The 22,983-nt window shown below is 34.1% G+C and overlaps 1 pseudogene; it reads right to left on the reverse strand.

The window, feature by feature from the left end:
• The window catches only part of LOC149556979 (UDP-galactose/UDP-glucose transporter 4-like), a 170,055-nt pseudogene that overhangs the window by 103,245 nt on the left and 43,827 nt on the right, over positions 1 to 22,983 (reverse strand).

The raw sequence follows: 22,983 nt of genomic DNA on the forward strand, positions 1-22,983 counted from the left end.
CAAGTTTGCACAAAAAGTTTGATATTGAACCAAACTAGGGAGAAGGTGGATTTTTCCAATAGGAGATTTTAGTCACAACACCATAACATATGCCCAATTGGGGCTAAAATCTCAAGAACTTTTGTTCTTTCACAAATACCCTTTCAAGGCTAATATCACAAGAACTTTCATTATTTCACTTCTTCAATCTCAAAACTCAAAACATGGTTTGTGCTGACGAGTAGGGGCCCATAACACCCTATCCTCTCTTCCTCTTCTCATCCTGAGAAGAGACTATACATTGTTGGAGTCCAACTAAAGCCCTTGCCCCACACATGGCCACTTCTACCCTATCCGAGGGTGAGTAATGCCAATACACCCATACAAACCCCTTCAAAATTTCAAGCAAAACACAAAAAAAGACATTCAAGAAAACCTATTTAACTCCCTTTCCAAAACATACTTAACACACATACAAACATATAATGCAATAAAACTAAAACATGGAGCACCATAAGAACAAAATGAGATGAAGTAGTCCTACCTTCAAAATTGGGTTATGGCAATTGAACAAGTTTGAGAAGAGCATTCCCTTCCTTCTCCTTCTCCTTCAATCTTGAATTCCACTCTAAAACTAGAGGTTGGGTGAACACTCAAACCCTCTCAAATTTTCCTCTAACTAAGGTCATAAACTCAACTACTTCTAACATGTAATAACTCCCCACCACTAGCCTAAACTTCTAGAGGCTTCTAACTCAACTAAACCTAAGGCTAACCTCAAGGTGAAGTTAAAGTCATTCAACCCATGGTGAGAGCATTCAATTTGGTACTAAAGCAAAAATGGACTTTTTGAGTGACCATAAAAGTCAACAAAAGGGGCTAGGGGGGTGGAAAATGCCCCCAACCCATACCCATACTCCTTGGGTACTTAGATTTCATGATTTTAGGCCTTTAGGATTAATTAGGGACCTATCAAAAGCAAAGAATAATTAGGAATTAATAACAACCTTCTAGAAATGCAGATTACTCACTAATCCTGACTAGGATAATTAATCTAGAATACTAATTGATTAGCAAAAAGGTCACTAATCTAATCGAACTTAGATCTTTAGGTTACTTGGTTACCTCTAACTATCATGTTGGAATGCATATACAATTCACAAGTGTCAAGTGACACTATAAAAACACTATTATGAAATATTAACATTTACTGATTACAAAATGATACATTCATTCAATCTACGACACAAATAAAATATGAACAACGGGGTTTTCATCTTTCATAAGATTTAACCCTGATTTCCACAATTGATACATAGGGTTCAGTTTTGTTTCTCCATTAAATTTTTTGGCTAAAATATCCTATACACTCATTGCACACATCAGTAGCTCAAGAAAATCACATGCATATATATTAAAAAACCTATCTGGATAGTTACATAGATCAAAACATGAATCTTTCATATAATCAACTATTTAATTCATTTCTACTCACATTTAATCATTAGTAATTGCATAGTCAATATAACATAACTTATTCATTAATTTAGATGAAAATACTAGAATAACCATCGTTAGGCATGCATATACCTAACATCATAAACATCACTAATTAAAGAATACTGAACTATCTGAAAGCTTAAAACTTAATCATCGAGTTACCCAAAATCAACACCCTTATCATAAGGTGAAAATGCCTCGTATCATCGTTAGTGAAATTTTAATATTTAAACAATTGAGATAATGTAGTAGTTCTCAAATCATTGAGCATGAAAACATGGATGTGTCAATTGCTCTAAATTTCATTAGGACATTCACAATATAAGCATTACTTTATATTCATTCCAATCTCTTATAATGATTTTAACAGAGAAATTCATATTTAATAATTACATATGAGGAGGGTCCTTACATCCTCCCCCACTAGCCTTTGACTTCCTCTTGGAAGTCGCACAACTAAAATTTTCCTCTTATGCTAGACCTTGTTTAGATTTATACCAAAATTTATTGTTGTAAAAAATAAAATGATCAATAATTCACATACATACACATAGATGATAACCTATTTTCCTGATTACCATTACTAAAAGTGAAGTTTACTCCATAACTCTAACATGGTTACATTTTTCTAGGGTCAAACACTTCTTAAAACATATAGGTCACAAATAAACAACTTTCTAATCTAATATAAATATACCTATAGAGTCTCTAGCCATAATAATATCATAAGATGTTTTTGATTTCCTCATACCCACTCATCAGGGTAACCATTGTACGATCCTCCCTCAAAAGAAGTTTCTTATAATGGAAAATGGATCTTTATTCAAGGATAATCACTTTTCCTTTAGAGTTTCCACGAAATACTAATTTCTTGATAGGATACTAAATAGTCCATCGCTACACCTGCCCCTTTTCATCTTGAAATCTATTTGGTTGACTCGTAATCTTAACAAAATTTGTGTTGGGGTGCAATTTCATTGCTCATTATAGTCCACAGATATCACTAATCCTATTCTCGAAGTCTTGGAAAAGGGTGGGGCACTCTCACTCTCACTAACAACCCCATAACCTAATGTTAAACATCCACTTAATCATCAAGAATCCCTTTTGGTAGGCCCATCATATGTCACTTTGCCAACAAAATTTTAAAAGAAAGTGCCTCACAATTTAAATTCAACATCAAGAATGAAACATCCAATGCAAAAGTCATAAATCAAAGAAATAAAGAGTGGCCACAATAGTAAAATTTTAAATCAAGAAATAAAGACATAACCAAGAGGCAAAAAAAAAATTAAAAAAAAAAAAAATCATCAATAATACAGTTGGCTAAATAGCCCCACATCACACGAATGGCAACAAGGAAGAACATCAAGAGTACCAAAATCAGAAATCAGACAAATAAGGAAATAAATCCAATTACATACAAAATTTACATTATTGACATAATGCGGCCATACCAGGGTCTCTGAGGAAATGGTGAATCTTAGGTCCTCCAAATACATTGCAGGGATCAAGAATTGAAATTATATGGAGGTATAACAAACATGTCACCCAACTATGATTGATCCCACATACTAACTACATACTTATCTTCATCAACCTCACCATATAATTAGAGTTTGTTGTACTAAGTGGGTTTCCCTGATCAAAACTCACTCAAAAGTGCAAATGCAAAGTTACTAAAATGAGTCTTCATCAATCCTCTTGTTGTTATATTGGTTTCCTTTTGAAGTCTCTAACATGTGGGGACCTCAGTGTCAATAAAGTTATACTTTGAGTTGTAATTAAAAATCAAATCTCTTATCCCTTATTCATGCTTGTCATGCCTAAAATACGAGGACAAAAACACACAATTTTTTTTTTGAACTATGATTCAATAAGATAATGTGGTCAAAAAGGATTTTAGATGTTTAACTATAATGGAACTAATTGTTCAAGTAGTTTAAAATTCAAATAACCATAGGTACTATGAAGATAGATGCAACTTCACCATTGATATAGAAAGGTGACAACTTAGTTTGAAACATATCATAAAAGAGATAGATTGGGTGAACTTAATGTTCTGGAAAAAATAATTAATTAAATTAAACAACTAATTCCATTAACTAAAGTCCTAATCCTTCAATTGATTTAATAATTCTTTAAAAATATTACCTCCTAAGGATGATAATAGATTAGCACAACAACTTAGATGTCATTTTAGTATCTCTTAATTACATAACCTTGTTAACATCAAGTTAATTATGATCAACATACCACCAACCTTATAATGAACTGATTAACTAGTCCCTATCATTAACTTAATAACTTGAATTGACATTACAAATTTAATCATTTACTTTAGGCTTAATGTCATTAATTAACCTTTTTCAACTTCATTCTAAGATAATTACATCCTAATCCATAACCTATCCTAAACCAAACTTATCAATTACTAGAATACTAACATTAAGAGGATTTAGAACTCTAGAAGATCAATTAAATTTACTATACCACTCATGCTAACTACGTACCTTTTTTTAAATTTTTAAAAAAAAATCCAAAATCTAAACTAGCCTTAGATATACACGTACAATAGAGGTAAACTTTATTATACTGTCTATATTTTAATTTAGAATCATCTCCAACATACTTATAACAAACTAATTTATATTAATCTACCATTTACAATTAAATTTGAAGACTAGAATTTTTATTTTTTTTCAATTAAATCTATAAGAAAATCTAACTTTATTAAAACTATTGTAAATCTAAGTCCACATTAATAATGCCAATCTTAAAATAAACCTAATAAATCTCACAATTATAAAACTAATTAATAACATAAAATAAAACACAACTATAACAAAAGATAACTAAATTAATACAAAACTAAATCTTAACTATCATAACTTTGAACTAATCAAAATCTATAACTAACAAAAAGAAACTTATAACTAAATAACATAAATCTATACACTAAACTCAACTAACTGAAACTTAACACTAACCTAAACCAATTAAAAGAAAACTAACTATCCTCTCACTAACTTACTCCCCCGCCTATTCTCACCAAAACGCTTTTCCCTCACGTCACATCTATCACATACTACCCACATCTCTCAAGGGAAAATTTGCTACACTCTAGGAGGGGATAAAAAGGCTATAGCCAATTAAATGGGGTATAGACCAGCCTATAATCAACAATTGCCATACTAAATGCATGGTCGACTTGACAAGTGGGTATGTGCATAGAAAAAAACCTCTTTTTGGCTAGCGGAAGGAAAGCAAAAAGGTGGATGGAGGAGTTGTCTACACCTAGCATGGGCACTACAAGGTTTAGGCGCCATTAATATATGATGTAAGACACACTCAAAACTCCCTAGCAACCCCATTCGCTATTATGCTGTCCTGACAGCACCCCCATCACGAATGCAAGCAAGCCCTTCAAGTTGAGCGCCTAGGAAGAGAGTGAGGATGGTTAAAAAAAAGGTTGATGGGAATGGTAATAAATGTATAAAGTTTATTTGGTGAGTTTTAGATTAGAGATATGAATAATTATTTGCATTCTTATTTGTTTTGACAAAACCCCCTTTTTTTTTTCTTATATACTTAAAGAATTTTATAATGAAATTGTAAGGAATCAAATGAGAATATACTCTGTTGCTTCAATGAATTAAACTTTGTCTCTCATACATATTCTAGAGAGCTAAATGCTCTTGGGAGTGTTCATTTTTTTTGTCAAGCCATTTTTGTTTTAGTGTCAACTTTTGTCTTGTAAACTAATTTTACAACAAGAGGTGTCTATTTTTTTTTAAATTTGGATTCACCATTTGCATAGACTAACAAGATGATTGAACAATCTATTCTATCAACAATGAGAGATTTATTATATCTCCTAATACATATGAAATTGGATTGAATTTTTAACATAACAAAATTCTTCCTTAACATAATTGAAACTTGAAAATTGCATAATTGAGGAACATCATCATTCATTCTATCCTTCATTGCACATATCTAGGAACTGAATTAACATAAGATACAATGCAAGAAAACTGCTTGATCTATTCTCTTGTATTAATTAACCTAGTTCAAGGCTGCATCGAAAAAAAATCAGTAAGAAAACCCAATGCCTTTGCCAAATACATCAAAATTTAAAATACATTTTTACATAAGGTTACAATTAAAATGAAATCTCTTCTTGGTCCTTCACAAGAGGTCTTTTCCAATATCTTCAATGCACTAAGGGAACCATGGACAGACAAGAACCAACATGGAGGTAAAACAACATAATATGATGAACAATTCAAGCATGCACTCCCAACCTAGTTTTGCTCAATAGGTTCAACATTGAACCAAAATAGGGGGAGGTGGATTTTCTCAATAGGAGATGTCAATCACCATACCATAACATAGTCTTTTCAAGGCTAATAATTTAAGAACTTCTGTTCTTCTACAAATGCCCTTTCGACGCCAATATAACAAGGGTATTCATTCCTTCCCTTCTTCAAGAATTCAAATTTTCATACAAGGTATGGGATGACAAGTAGGGGCCCATACACCCTACCCTCTTTCCCTCCTCTCACCATGAGAGGAGACTCTACACTATTGAGGTCCAACTAAGGCCCTTCCCCCAAACATGGCCACTTCTTCCCTATCCAAGGGTGAGTGATGCCAAAACAATCCCCATGAAATCCCCTCAAAGAAATCCATCAAGGCAAGCATAAGAATAACATCATTTGAATTGTAACCTTATGTAAAAATATATTTTAAATTTTAATCCAAAATCTAAACTAGCCTTAGATATGCACGTACAATAGAGGTAAACTTTATTATATTGTCTATATTTTAATTTAGAATCATCTCCAACGTACTTATAACAATCTAATTAATATAATCTACCATTTACAATTAAATTTGAAGACTAGAATTTTTATTTATTTTTCAATTAAATCTATAAGAAAATCTAACTTTATTAAAACTATTGTAAATCTAAGTCCACATTAATAATGCCAATCTTAAAATAAACCTAACAAATCTCACAATTATAAAACTAATTAATAACATGTAACGCCCTGCCAAGGGATCCAAAAGAATTAACCTAAAGTTTCACTAAGTTTGCTAAACATTTTTTTTTTTTTTTTTAAAGTAAGAAGGTATAACATACACATCAAACACATAGTAGCGAAAGCAATAACATGTAATCATCGACAACATACATTGTAAGTTACATTCCTTAAGGATCCCAAGACGTTGAGTCATGTTTAAATTTAATTAATTCTAAGTCTAACAACTACCACATACATATGAAAGAATAATCAGAAAGTCTCATGTCCATAATATACATTTGTTTTGAATGCCTCTCGGCAAATTAATTCGGAATGCCCAATCATCCACTGTACAAGTCACAGGGTATGAAAGGCTTAAAAGAATATACATATGTAAAGATTAAGATACAACATCCTCAAATCCATGATACAAAGTATAGTAAAAATATATGAAACTATTCCCCATACATGATACATTCATACATCCATAATGATAAAACATCTATCATAAAATCTAACCATCCATCATAATAATCCAAGAACATAGTGAAGGTAAATGCCAATCACGAAAACTCTAGCCACGGTGACCATGGAACGGATCTCAATTGGTAAGAGTAAAAGCACTACCACCCGACTGCGTGGAACCTAAATGGTCCACTCCCATCGCGCTGAGAAGATAGTCTCAAGTCCCAAATCAGATAACAATACCCATAATCATAAATACTCTCTAAGTCCAGGAAATCCTATAAGTATGCTAACTCAAGGGTTCCTATAAAGATCGACATCTAAAACCTAGAGGTACCACAAGACACGTAGGAAACCTAATATGCAAGCAGGAAAGTGTCATCACAAAAGTCATGTAGAAGTTACCCGAGCAATCCCTTAGGAATCTCGGGTTCCTACTGATCCCTGCGGCCACTAGTAGCCTCTCATACTGACGAGGCATACTATGGAGTGCAAGGTCGTAACCAAGCATTCTCTCTACCCCATCTTAGTCTGTACTAGCACTCAAGGCATGGGAGAGAACATACAATTATCTTGTTAGGTTCATTTTCCCTCATTTAGTGTAAATGTTTTCACTTATTAAAACAACTTACAATGGGTTACTCCAGGCAGCCTCTTAGGGCCCCGATCCCCATTGCAAGCCACTTCTCGACACTACACATAGATAACCTACCCTAGGCTCATGAAATCATAAATCAAAGAATCATAATAAAATCACCTCAGTCCTATACAAGCAACTGAAAAACATCATAAAAAGATAAGCCACAAAATTACATCAATTCTTCATGAGCAATAGATAAGCATCCAATAATAATCATATGATCACAATAGTTCTCTATCAGCAACTGAAGGCATCAATGATAAATCACAAAATCCAATGGTTCTCCAATGAGCAACCAGAAAGTATCCTAATAGTAAATTACAATACTGATTGAAGACTCCAAAATGGTCAAGTCAAAACATGACATCATCAAGAACATAACAAACACTTCAGTCCTCTCAAGTGATCGAAAAGCAATCCAAGTATAACTGATCGAGACTCAAAAATGGTTATCAAATATAACTGATCGAGACTCGAAAATGGTTAAGTCAGGTATCTTAAATACATACATCTTAGCTTCACACAAGGAAACTGGAAAGCAATAACAAACAGTAATCACAAACATGTCATAGAGCATATCAACACATCAACAGGGTTGGGTTTAAAAGATCAAGATCAAAACAACATAACATCACATTCACATAATCCCCGAGCCTCTGGTAACAACCTAGGACTGGTCAATGCTAGGACAAAACCCAAACACCCCATAATACAGATAACACATAGAAATATAGAATAGTCTCACAATTTGATTTAATCTTAATAATATAATATTAATTCAAATGTACGGGTTTCTATTCTCGTTTCCATTGTATAATTAGGTACTTATGATTTACAATATATCCCTTAACCTATTCTTATATTATCAACTCTAGAATTATCAATTATTAATAATTAATATAATTACTAATAATTTCTATAATTAAAATAAACTTATTTTAAATACATTATTATTTAAATAAACAATAATTAAAACTTTGTTAATACTTTCATTTAAATAATAATTAAGAATTATTAATAATCTTATTAATAATTCTATTTAATAATAATTAATAATATCATTAAAACATTTTTTTAATAAATATTATTAATTAAAATAATAACTAATAACAATTAATATTATTAAAAATAATAATAAAAAAAAATAATAATAAATAAAAACTTTATAACCTTATTATAGGCCATCGGCCTTTTAAAAAACCGACGCGGCAGGCCTGCTGACGTAGGGCCTGCGGCAACCTGGCTGACGCAGTACCTGCGCCAACAGACTGTCGGCGGTAGTCCTTTATAGAAGGTACGGGGGGGTGTGGTTATTCCCGCCCCCTCCCTTATTCATAATAAAAAAATATATATATTTTTAATTGTTTAAAAATTTATATTATTACTTTTTCAAATATATTTAATTTTATTTTTTTAAACATTGTTTTAAACAATTTTTCTTTTCCAATATATATATATATATATATATATATATATATATATATATATATATATATATATATATATATATATATATATATATATATATATATATATATATATATATATATATATATATATATATATATATATATATATATATATATATATATATATAAATGATTGAAAATTAAATTTGATAGAACTAACCATTCAGATTTCTAAATTAAAATATTCTTTAAAAGTATATCGTCTCTTCTCAGTATAAAATTTATATAGCAAATTTCTTCTCTTTTATTTTAATAAATTTTTCCAATCAAGATTTTCTTTTCTTTCAAAAGCTCCCCCTAGTTTAATTTGTAAAAATCTATCATCTAGAACGAGGGTTTCAAATTGATTTATTCTTCCAATTCTATTATGTAAATGAAATACAATATAGTATCATAAGGTTCATAAGAGAGCGAAAGAATTCAAACAGTGAAATCCAGACAATTCGGATTGATAATCCACAAGCACGAAGAAGACAAGATTATTAAATTGCATAATTCAACCCATGATCAAACACAAGACCCTACCTCAATCTGATGCTATTATGCAATCTCCAAAAACTATAAGAGAATTCGCTCCTCTTCAATAACCTTCTTCTGAAAATCTTCTTTAGAATTCTCCTTCTGAAATTTGCTTCCAAAAGTTGTCTCCCAAAATTCCTTGTCCAAATTCGTGTCTCCAATAATGAACCCCCAACGTTGTGATAAGAAAATTTCTCCTCAAACCCTGGCACTTAATTGTGCGTTCACCCGAGAAGACTCTTTGCACAACTGAGTTAACTTCAGTTAACCTTTCTTATCTTTTCTTTTATTTTGCATTCAACTTTCATGCACATTAAGTTGAATTATTAAATAACTTTATTTAATATTCCACTTGACTTCTATTTTTAATTAATTTATTACTTTAATCTTATGTGCACTTTTAAGAATTTAAAATAACATTATTAATTTCTATAATTTAATCTTTTAATTTAATTCTCATATTTAAACTCATGCTTAGATCATGCGATCTAGAATTCTTAATAATTTAATATCTTTCAACTTTTAATTTATTTTAGAACTTAATTGATAACATATTTAATTAATTTAAATAACAATAATATTTAGCATTTATTTAAAAATGAACTCCAAATATATTATTATTAAATTAAATAAATATTATCCTGTTCTAAATTTATCTTTGAACTTTAACCTTTAAATTTAATTCTTTTATTTAATTAATTTCTCAATTAATTAAATATTAAAGACATCATATTAATTCTCCATTAAATTAAATCATTAATTAATCTTTTTAATTAGACTTAATTAATAGAATTAGACTTAATTAATAGAAAACACATCAAGGACTCATATAACAACATATGAAAACCCTACATAGAAAAACACATACTAAATCAAAACAAAAAGGGTTATAATCCCAAAATTGCATCATTTGATGCATTCGGAGGGTACTTAACTCAGATACTTGTCCTAATTATTAATTAGGACAATTGGCTAAAGGGTTTAGGAATTGGACTTAAGAGTTTATCTCCCCTCTCTTACCATTGAGACAATGCGATAGGGTACGCTCATCCTGGCAATTCAGGGAAGTCGATACCCGGTACCTGCAACCTGCATAAAATTCACGCATGTACAAAAAAAATATTCTAAGCTAAACAGACAATGGTAGGAAGTGGTGCATCGTGTAGATCCCGACTTGCAGGTGACTACGACTCCCTTCCTTAACCACATCAGAAACACCATACATAAATAAAACAACACGCACACCATACACATGCAGTATGGGGTAAGTATCCATAAGAAGCACATGGAATAATAAAACATCTAACCAATCATCATCGATAACTGAAAACATTTGAATAATCATCATACGTGCATTAAATATAGAGTACCAAGTAATCTCATCATATAATAAACTATGTGTAAACCAACATCTAATAATCTCTAAAATAATAATACTAATCATCCAACATAAATTGGCCTAAAAGAGTTTGGCAAGAAAAACAAAAATGTGAACTAGGGGCAGGCACTACATAACATAAAATAAAACACAACTATAACAAAATATAACTAAATTAATAGTAAACTAAATCTTAACTATCATAACTTTGAACTAATCAAAATTTATAACTAACAAAAAGAAACTTATAACTAAATAACATAAATCTATACACTAAACTGAACTAACTGAAACTTAACACTAACCTAAACCAATTAAAAGAAAACTAACTATCCTCTCACTAACTTACTCCCCCCCTGTTCTCACCAAAATGCCTTTCCCTCACGTCACATCTATCACATACTGCCCACATCTCTCAAGGGAAAATTCGCTGCACTCTAGGAGGGGATAAAAAGGCTATAGGCAATTAAATGGGGTATAGACTAGCCTATACTCAACAAGTGCCATACTAAATGCATGGTCGATTTGACAAGTGGGTACGCGCATAGAAAAAAACCTCTTTTTAGCTAGCGCTAGGAAAGAAAAAAGGTGGATGGAAGAGTTGTCTGCACCTAGCATGGGTACTACAAGGTTTAGGCACCATTAATATATGATGTAAGACAAACTCAAAACTCCCTATCAACCCCATTTGTTGGTACGCTATCTTGATAGCACCCCCATCACCAATGCAAGCAAGCCCCTCAAGTTGAGCACCTAGGAAGAGAGTGAGGATGGTTAAAAAAAGGTTGATGGGAATGGTAATAAATGTATAAAGTTTATTTGGTGAGTTTTAGATTAGAGATATGGACAATTATATATATATTTTTTGTTTGCATTCTTATTTGTTTTGACAAAAACCCTTTTTTTTTTCTTATATACTTAAAGAATTTTATAATGAAGTTGTAAGAAATCAAATGAGAATATACTCTATTGCTTCAATGAATTAGACTTTTTCTCTCATACATATTCTAGAGAGCATGCTCATTTTTTTTGTCAAGCCATTTTTGTTTTAGTGTCAACTTTTGTCTTGCAAACTGATTTTATAACAAGAGAGGTGTCTATTTTTAAAAAAAATTGGATTCACCATTTGCATACTATACTAACACGATGATTGAACAATCTATTCTATCAACAACAAGAGATTTATTGTATCTCCTAATAATACATATGAAATTGGATTGAATTTTCAACATAACAAAATTCTTCCTTAACATAATTAAAACTTGAAAATTATGTAATTGAGAAACATCGTCATTCATTCTATCCTTCATTGCACATATCTAGGAACTAAATTAACATAAGATACAATGCAAGGAAGCTACTTGATCTATTCTCTTTTATTAATTAACCTAGTTCAAGGCTCCATCGGGAAAGAACCAGTAAGAAAACTTGATATCTTTGCCAAATACATCAAAATTTAAAATACATTTTTACATAAGGTTACAATTAAAATGAAATCTCTTCTTGGTCCTTCACAAGAGGTCTTTTCCAATATCTTCAATGCACCAAGGGAACCATGGATAGACAAGAATCAACATGGAGGTAAAACAACATAATATGATGAACAATTCAAGCATGCATTCCCAACCTGGTTTTGCACAATAGGTTCAACATTGAACCAAAATAGGGGGGAGGTGGATTTTCTCAACAGGAGATGTCAATCACCATACCATAACATAGTCTTTTCGAGGCTAATAATTCAACAACTTCCATTCTTCTACAAATGCTCTTTCGAGACCACTATAACAAGGGTATTCATTCCTTCCCTTCTTCCAAAATTCAAATTTTCATACAAGGTGTGGGATGACAAGTAGGGGCCCATACATCCTACCCTCTTTCCCTCCTCTCACCATGAGAGGAGACTCTACACTATTGAGATCCAACTAAGGCCCTTCCCCCATACATGGCCACTTCTTCCCTATCCAAGGGTGAGTGATGCATAAACAATCCCCATGAAATCCCCTAAAAAAAAAACATCAAGGCAAGCATAAGAATAACATCATTTGAATTGTAACCTTATGTAAAAACGTATTTTAAATTTTAATCCAAAATCTAAACTAGCCTTAGATATACATGTAGAATAGAGGTAACCTTTATTATACTGTCTATATTTTAATTTAGAATCATCTCCAACATACTTATAACAATCTAATTTATATTAATCTACCATTTACAATTAAATTTGAAGACTAGAATTTTTTTTTTTTTTTTTCAATTAAATCTATAAGAAAATCTAACTTTATTAAAACTATTGTAAATGTAAGTCTTCTTTAATAATGCCAATATTAAAATAAACCTAACAAATCTCACAATTATAAAACTAATTAATAACATAAAATAAAATACAACTATAGCAAAAGATAACTAAATTAATACTAAACTAAATCTTAACTATCATAACTTTGAACTAATCAAAATTTATAACTAACAAAAAGAAACTTATAACTAAATAACATAAATCTATACACTAAACTGGACTAATTGAAACTTAACACTAACCTAAACCAATTAAAAGAAAACTAACTATCCTCTCAGTAACTTACTCCCCTCCCCCCCCCTCCCCATTCTCACCAAAACGCCTTTCCCTCACATCACATGTATCACATACTGCCCACATCTCTCAAGGGAAAATTTGCTGCACTCTAGGGGGGATAAAAAGGCTATAGCCAATTAAATGGGGTATAGATCAGCCTATACTCAATAACTGCCATAGTAAATGCATGGTCCACTTGACAAGTGGGCACATGCATAGAAAAAAACCTCTTTTTGGCTAGCGCTAGGAAAGGAAAAAGGTGGATGGAGGAGTTGTCTGCACCTAGCATGGGTACTATAAGGTTTAGGCACCATTAATATATGATGTAAGACATACTCAAAACTCCCTATCAACCCCATTTGTTGGTACGCTGTCCTGATAGCACCCCCATCACCAATGCAAGAAAGCCCCTCAAGTTGAGTGCCTAGGAAGAGAGTGAGGATGGTTAAAAAAAAGGTTGATGGGAATGGTAATAAATGTATAGAGTTTATTTGGTGAGTTTTAGATGGGAATGGTAATAAATGAATTAAACTTTGTCTCTCATACATATTCTAGAGAGTTAAATGCTCCTTGAGTGTTCATTTTTTTTGTCAAGCCATTTTTGTTTTAGTGTCAACTTTTGTCTTGCAAACTGATTTTACAACAAGAGAGGTGTCTATTTTTTTAAAAATTTGGATTCACCATTTGCATAGACTAACAAGATGATTGAACAATCTATTCTATCAACAATGAGAGATTTATTGTATCTCCTAATAATACATATGAAATTGGATTGAATTTTCAACATAATAAAATTCTTCCTTAACATAATTAAAACTTGAAAATTGTGTAATTGAGGAACATCATCATTCATTCTATCCTTCATTGCACATATCTAGGAACTGAATTAACATAAGATACAATGCAAGGAAGTTGCTTGATCTTTTCTCTTTTATTAATTAACTTGGTTCAAGGCTCCATCAGGCAAGAACCAGTAAGAAAACCCAATGTCTTTGCCAAATACATCAAATTTAAAATACATTTTTACATAAGGTTACAATTCAAATGAAATCTCTTCTTGGTCTTTCATAAGAGGTCTTTTCCAATATCTTCAATGCACCAAGGGAGCCATGGAGAGACAAGAACCAACATAGAGGTAAAACAACATAATATGATGAACAATTCAAGCATGCATTCCCAACCCAGTTTTGCACAATAGGTTCAACATTGAACCAAAATAGGGGGGAGGTAGATTTTTTCAATAGAAGATGTCAATCACCATACCATAACATAGCTTTTTTGGGGCTAATAATTTAAGAACTTTTGTTTTTCTACAAATGCCCTTTTGGGGCCAATATAACAAGGGTATTCATTCCTTCCCTTCTTCAAGAATTCAAATTTTCATACAAGGTATGGGATGACAAGTAGGGGCCCATACATCCTATTCTCTTTCCCTCCTCTCACCATGAGAGGAGACTCTACACTATTGAGGTCCAACTAAGGCCCTTCCCCCATACATGGCCTCTTCTTCCCTATCTAAGGGTGAGTGATGCCAAAACAATCCCCATGAAATCCCCTCAAAAACAAACATCAATGCAAGCATAAGAATAACATCCAAAAACAAGTTAAGATCCCTCCAAATCAACCCCAACACACAAGCAAGCAATACAAAGAACAACACAAGGCCTTATGCATGATTCAAGCATGAACAAAATGAAGAAAGAATTAAAAAGAGTGAAGAAATCCTACCTTTACAAAAATTTATGGAAAAATGGTAGGTTGAGAAGAGCTTTTCCTTTTCTTCCTTCAATCTTCAAACTTTCTCCAAAACTAGAGATTGGGTAACAACCCCAAAATTACTCCAAATTGCCTCTAAGTATGATCCTTAACTCAACTAGGCTTCAAGTAACCTCAAGATGGAGTGTTGAGTCACCAACTAAAGTAGGAGACAATCAATTTTCAGAATCAACCAAAAATAAAGTTTTTCAGTGACCCTAAAATCAACTAAAAAGAGTTAGAAAGTGCTCTCCACCCATATCCTTACCCTTAGGGTACTTAAATTTAATGTTTTTAAACCTTAAAGACTTAATAGGAAACAAAAAAAAGGCTAGGAGAATAGTAAGACCAATTAACAACCTTCAAAGGAAGATAATGCAAATATAGCACAAATTAATAAGGGGTTTTAGTTCTGTCTTTCCATTGGGTTTTCCAGCTAAATTTCTGGCACACTCATTACACACATCAGTAGTTCAAGAAATGCATGTATATATATGTAAGATTATGTATCAAGAAATTCATATAATTTAAAACATCTATTTTTCTACAAATCAATTGTTTATCTCATTCTATTCATCAAAATTCAAAAAATCAAAGCATTAGTCACTTCATCATTGTACATGTTCATAAAGCATTAAATGATGAAAATCAAATATCTAAAAGTAAAGCATCACACATCATAAATAGCATAATAATGTTCAGTGCATCAAAAAATGTTCTGACATATTGAGTCTAGAGTATCAAAATAATAAAGTATCAACTAAGCTACAATGGGTCGGGGTGAGGCCTCACATCGTCCCCCACTAGGTATGAACTTCCTCCTGGAGTTCATCATAACGATATGGGTACTGAGATCGCATCTATGGTGCATCTTCTAATGAAGCTATAACCTCATCATAGCAATCCCACTGGACCCTAACCTAGTCCAGCTCTCGACCTCAAAGTGCTAGGGTCCATCGAGCAATAATATGGATAGGCTCTAGTGCTAACTCACCGTTCGACTCCACCTGCAAGGCATCCCAATATATAATATGAGACTCATCATAAATATATTCTCTAAGTATAGAAATGTGAAACACATCATGGATGCATGACAAGCTAGGTGGCAAGGCTAAATGGTAGGCAATTGGTCCTATCTGCTCTAGGATCTCAAATAGTCCAATGAACTGGGGTGTCAACTTAGAGCCCTTTCCTAATTGAATCAAACTTTTGTGTGGTCACACCCTCAAGAATACTCTATCTCCAACCTGATACTCTTGATCTATCCTCTTCACATTGGCATACTTCTTCTGCCTATCCTGTGCCTCTCTCAGGCACTATCTAATTAGGGTCACCTACTGCTCCATCTGCTTAACTAACTGAGGACCAATAGATAATCAATCCTTGATCCTATCCCAACTTAAGGGCATCTAGAAAGGTCTTCCATACAAGGCCTCATACGACAACATACCTATGGAGGAACGGTGCCCATTGTTATAGGAAAACTCAATAAGATGTAGGTATTCCTCCCATTTGACCTAATGATCCATCACGTACATACATAGCATGTTCTTCAAAACTTGATTCAATCACTCAGTTTGACCATTGGTATGAGGATGGTACACTGTACTAAAATTGAGCCTAGTGCCCAAAGCTACTTGCAACTCTCTCCAGAATGATGAAGTGAACAAGGAATCTCTATCAGAGATGATCTTATCGAGAATGCCATAAATTTTGACAATGTCTCGCAACAACACTTGGGCTATGTTCTGTGTTGTGTATGTAGTATGTACAGGTGAGAAATGGGCAACTTTGGTCAATGTGTCAACTATCACCAAAATATCATCATGGCAATGAGATGACAAAGGGAGGCCAACAATAAAATCCATAGATATAACATCCCACTTCCATTCTGTAATCTCATGAGGCTGAAGGAGCCCACTAGGATGACAATGCTCTACCTTCACCCTTTGACACTCAAGGTATCTCACAACTATGCTAGCAATCTGTACTCTCATGCCTAGCCAGTGATACAACTGTCTCAAATCTGCATGTAACTTCTTAACACCAGGGTGCACTGTATAAGGTGCTCTATGAGCCTCAAGTATAATGAGCTCGTTCAAACCCCCAATGGAAGGTACATACATACATCCTCTATGATGCAAGAGTCTTTTAGACTCCAAAGAATACTCCAAATACTTCCCTTCCAAGGGTCTCTGAGCATGCACCACTTGACTAACCTCTACATAAAGCTCATCTACTGGAAAGTGCTAAAGAATTTGCTCTCTCAAATTGGTACTAGTAGTCATAGATGATAGCTCATGGTGCCTTCTACTAAGGGCATCTACAATTACATTCTCCTTTCCCTTGATGTAATGAACATCAAAATTGTACTCACAAAGGAAGTCCATCCACCTTCTCTACCTAGCATTAAGGTCCAGCTGCATGAATATGTACTGCAAACTTTGGTGATCGAAATGAAGCTCAAATCTATTTCCTAGTAGGAAGTGTCACCACCTCACTAAAGCAAAACCCAATGCTACAAGCTCTAGGTCGTGAGTAGGGTAATTGAGTTCATGAGTCTTCAACTTCCTAGACTTGAAGGAAATAGGTCGGCCATCTTGCATAAGAACTATCCCTATACCATCCAAGGATGCATCAGTGCACACCAAAAAATTTGTAGATGGATCTGGTACTGCAAGAATCATTGCACTCATGAGGGCTCTCTTAAGCTCTTGAAAAGCTCTACCACACTTCTCTTTCCACTCATACTTCTTTCCTTCCTCTAAAGAGATGTGATGGGGTTTGCCAATCTAGAGAATCCTACAATGAAGCGTCGATAATAACATACTAGTCCCATAAAGCTCCTCAACTTAGTGACACTAGTGGGTGTTGGAAAATCCATGATGGCCCTAATCTTTGATGATTCTACTAAGACACCATCGCCTGCTATGACATGACCCAAATAATGTATCTCAGGTCTAAAGAATGCACACTTTGTCAGGATACCAAACAACTGATTCTCCCTCAATTTCTGCAATACTTGTCTTAGGTGCTCTTCATGCTCCTCGTCACAAGAATATATTAGGATGTCATCCAAGAAAACCACCACAAACTTATTCAAAAAGGTACAAAATACTCCATTCATGAGGCTCATGAATACAACTGGAGCATTTGTGAGGCAAATGGTACCACGGTGAACTCATAGTGGCCGTACCTAGTATGGAATGCAGTCTTACGGATATCACTATCCACAATCCTCAATTGATGATAACCCAACTTGAGATCAATCTTTGAAAATACTCAAGCACCCTACAACTGATCGAAGAGGTCATCAATCTTAGGAAGAGGGTATCAATTCTTGATGGTTACTTTGTTTAATTGTTGATAATCAATACACAACCTAAGTGATCCATCCTTCTTCTTTACAAAGATCACTGGTGTACCCCAAGGTGACACACTAGGTCAAATATGCCCCTTCACTAAGAGTTCCTCCAACTGAATCTTTAGTTCACTAAGTTCATGATTAGTCATCTTATAAGGTGCTCTCAACACTGGGTCTACTCCTAGCACAAGATCAATATGAAAATCTACTGCTCTAGGTAGAGGTCTACTAGGGAGCTTTGAAAGAAAAACATCTGCAAACTCCTGCAATATTGGAAAATCATTGAGGGATGGCTCCTCCTCTAAATCTTCCTCCCTGTCGCTGATGGTGATAGCGAACAACTGACATCCCTTTTACATTCACTATCTAAGTTGCATAGTAGAAATCATACGAAGGGATATGGGTCTCTTAACCCCACAGATCACCCTAGAGATACCATCCACATCCATACATTCCACCCTCTTCTATTGACAATCTATCTTGGCGCTGTGGGCACAAAGCCAATCCATGCCAAGAACAACATCATAAGAGGCTAGAGGGGTAATGCGTAGAATAGACATCATGGTCATGTCTAATCTAAATCGAGCAATTATGCACCATGGAGCTAACTAACACTCTGGCTCCTAAGGCTAACTCTACCTCCCAACTGACATCCTGGCTAACTGCCACTAGCCTGCAACACTCCATGAGAAAAGGAGATATAAATGAATTAGTAGCTCTGGAATCAAATAAAATAGTAACCATGCTACCCTATATACTACCTATAGCCTTGATAACTATAGCCTAATGCTCAGCCAGGCAGTTATCAACCGCTACAAAAACTCTGTGAGACCTACCCACATCGTCAACTGTCAGCTCTGAAAATGCTCCTCTCTAACCATTGGAGGACTATCCTTGAGGACACTCTCTAGCAATATGACCCATGCCACTACAAGTTGTAACATGATTCTCATGTATAAGATTGTGCACCCTAAGATCTAGACTGTTGTGGGCCTCTTGACCTGCTAGATCCACTGAAATCACCCCTAGAAGACTGCTGAGAATTTACTAACTATCACTGTGGGGTTTGCACTTTTTGATCCTGCCTTGGACCCTATGACTACCACTGCTTGGGCTTGGAGCCTTGATAACCCTGTGAGGGTTTTTTCTACTGTTGCTACTGAGGTTTTTGTTGCTAAGACTATTGGTCCTTAGAGGACCTTGTTATGTAGTTCTAATTTCCTTTCCAAGGGGGTTTCTGCTAGGTAGAGTTTCGGTTCTGAGACTGATCTCGTGACTCCTGTCTACTCTGAGTATCCTCTATGACTAGTGCTACCTCAACTACCTATTTGAAAGTAGTAGGGAAAGCCTAATGAAGTGGACCTTGGAGTGAGAAATTTAGGCCCATGATGAATTGATGCACTTGTAGTTTCTCGTCCTTCATGTACTTGAGATATGGAAAGAGCTCAAGAAATTTGCTCTTATATTGAGCTATTGTGAGACCCCTCTAATGTAGAGAATGAAACTCCTCAATCTACTTCTGCCTAAAGTGCTCAAATAGGTACCTCTCCCTAAATCTCTCTAAGAATGACTCCCATGTGAGAGTATCCATGCTCACTTCTCCTATAGTCTCCTCCTGATGCCACCAATTGGAGGCATCTCCTCTCAGTTGATGAATTGCAAGACGTGCCTTCAGATTACTCCCATAAGGATGTAATCCAAAGCACTATTGAAGACCCTATAACCAGGCCTCTCTTACTATCCCCTCTGTGGAACCGGTAAACAGTGGTGGTCCAAATCATATCAACTCTCTAATATCATCTCCTAAATATCTAGAAGATCTATCAAGAGGTGGTCCCCTCTGATGTATTTACTCACCCTCATGCTCACCCTATCCCTCAACTTGCCTTGGTGGGGGACTCCTACTACTCTCCCTGTCTTTGGCCCCACCTCGTTCGAGACCCTGTGCTTCCCCTCTGGGAATCTGTTGCCCTGGCTATACTATAGGTGTTATCCTCTACTAGACTATGCCAATCAGTGTTTGGAGGGCATCAAAAATGTCCTATTTTGGGTTCGGTGTTGGAGGTGGGGGTGGTCCATCCTCTTATCCTGCTCTACCACCTCTCGCCCTACGACCTTTGCCTTGATGATTGCTTCATGTAATAGGAGGCATCCTACACAATAAAAGTTTTAGTTAAGTTCAAAAGCATAATGGTTTAAGGTTCTTAGTGTTGAAACACGGGCTCTGATATCAAAATGTCATGCACAAAATACGAAGGCAAAAACACAATTTTTTTTTATCTAAAAAAAAAAAATCTATAAGAAACCAATGCACCAAGGGAACCATGGAGAGACAAGAACCAACATAGAGGTAAAACAACATAATATGATGTTATTCAAGCATGCATTCCCAACCTGGTTTTGCACAATAGGTTCAACATTGAACCAAAATAGGGGTGGGGTGGATTTTTTCAATAGGAGATGTCAATCACCATACCATAACATAGCTTTTTCGGGGCTAATAATTCAAGAACTTTTGTTCTTTTACAAATGTCCTTTTGGGGCCAATATAAGAAGGGTATTCATTCCTTCCCTTCTTCAAGAATTCAAATTTTCATACAAGGTATGGGATGACAAGTAGGGGCTCATACACCCTACCCTCTTTCCCTCCTCTCACCATGAGAGGAGACTCTACACTATTGAAGTCCAACTAAGGCCCTTCCCCCATACATGGCCACTTCTTCCCTATCCAAGGGTGAGTGATGTAAAAAAATATACACAATCAAATCCAAAAATTTGATAGCACAAATCTCCATGAAATCCCCTCAAAAACAAACATCAAGGCAAGCATAAGAATAACATCAAGAAACAAGTTAAGATCCCTCCAAATCAACTCCAATGCACAAGCAAGGAATACAAAGAACAACACAAGGCCTTATGCATGATTCAAGCATGAACAACATGAAGAAAGAATTCAAAAGAGTGAAGAACTCCTACCTTCACAAAAAGTTATGGAAAAATGGTATGTTGAGAAGAGCTTTTCCTTTTCTTCCTTCAATCTTCAAACTTTTTCCAAAACTAGAGATTGGGTAACAACCCTAAAACTACTCCAAATTGCCTCTAAGTATGATCCTTAACTCAACTAGGCTTCAAGTAACCTCAAGATGAAGTTTTGAGTCACCAACTCAAGTAGGAGACAATCAATATTCGAAATCAACCAAAAATAAGGTTTTTGAGTGACCCTAAAAGTCAACCAAAGAGACTAGGGGGTTGAAAAGTTCTCCCAACCCAAATCCTTACCCACAAGGTACTTAAATTTAATGTTTTTAAACCTTAAAGACTTAATAGGAAACAAACAAAGGCTAGGAGAATAGTAAGACCAATTAACAACCTTCAAAGAAAGACAATGCAAAGATAGCACAAATTAACAAGGGATTTTAGTTTCGTCTTTCCATTAGGTTTCTCGGCTAAATTTCCTGCACACTCATTGCACACATTGGTAGTTCAAGAAACACATGTATATATATGTAAGATTACGTATCAAGAAATTCATGCAATTTAAAACATCCATTTTTCTACAAATCAATTGTTTATCTCATTCTATTCATCAAAATTAGAAAAATCAAAGTGTTATTCTTGCATTCATTCACTTCATCATTGTACATGTTCATAAAGCATTAAATGATGAAAATCAAATATCTGAAAGTAAAGCATCACTTATCATAAATAGCATAATAATGTTCAGTGCATCAAATAATGTTTTGACATATCAAATCCTGAGTATCAAAATAATAAAGTATCAACTAAGCTACGATGGGTCGGGGCAAGGCCTCACAATGCTATCACTGTCTGTGTTCATTGCTACACAAGTTCTACTTTTCATCCAAGGATACACTGAATGCTATTATTCTTAACAATAATCCATATTTCACATTTTCCTAGTCATAAGTGACTTATGAATACTTCCTCAGGTTGTAGGTTTGAAACTACTTAGGTATAAAATCATTATTAGGATGTCGCAAATGTTTACTACTTCACTCTCACAACTATCTCCTTTTTGTTGATATAGGTCATCATTATTGTTCTTATCATGCCTCATGGCTTATAATCCTCTTATAACTTAATTCTGATACCTGAACCCTTTAGTTCGTATTAGGTTGGTGACCTCATCATGACTTTTAATTTCTCTGAATTATAGGGTTATAATTGATCCAATAATTTCAATGCTAAAGTCTATGAGCACTCACTTGATAATTTAAAATTTAGTATTACTCATGCTTATAGAATAACCCTGCCAACATAATAGACTCAAATAACCCTAACTAAGAAGTTT

This window comes from Cupressus sempervirens, chromosome 5 (assembly GCF_028749045.1).
Source record: "Cupressus sempervirens isolate cs-2001-9-10 chromosome 5, ASM2874904v1, whole genome shotgun sequence".
In the NCBI taxonomy this organism is placed as follows: Eukaryota; Viridiplantae; Streptophyta; class Pinopsida; order Cupressales; family Cupressaceae; genus Cupressus; species Cupressus sempervirens.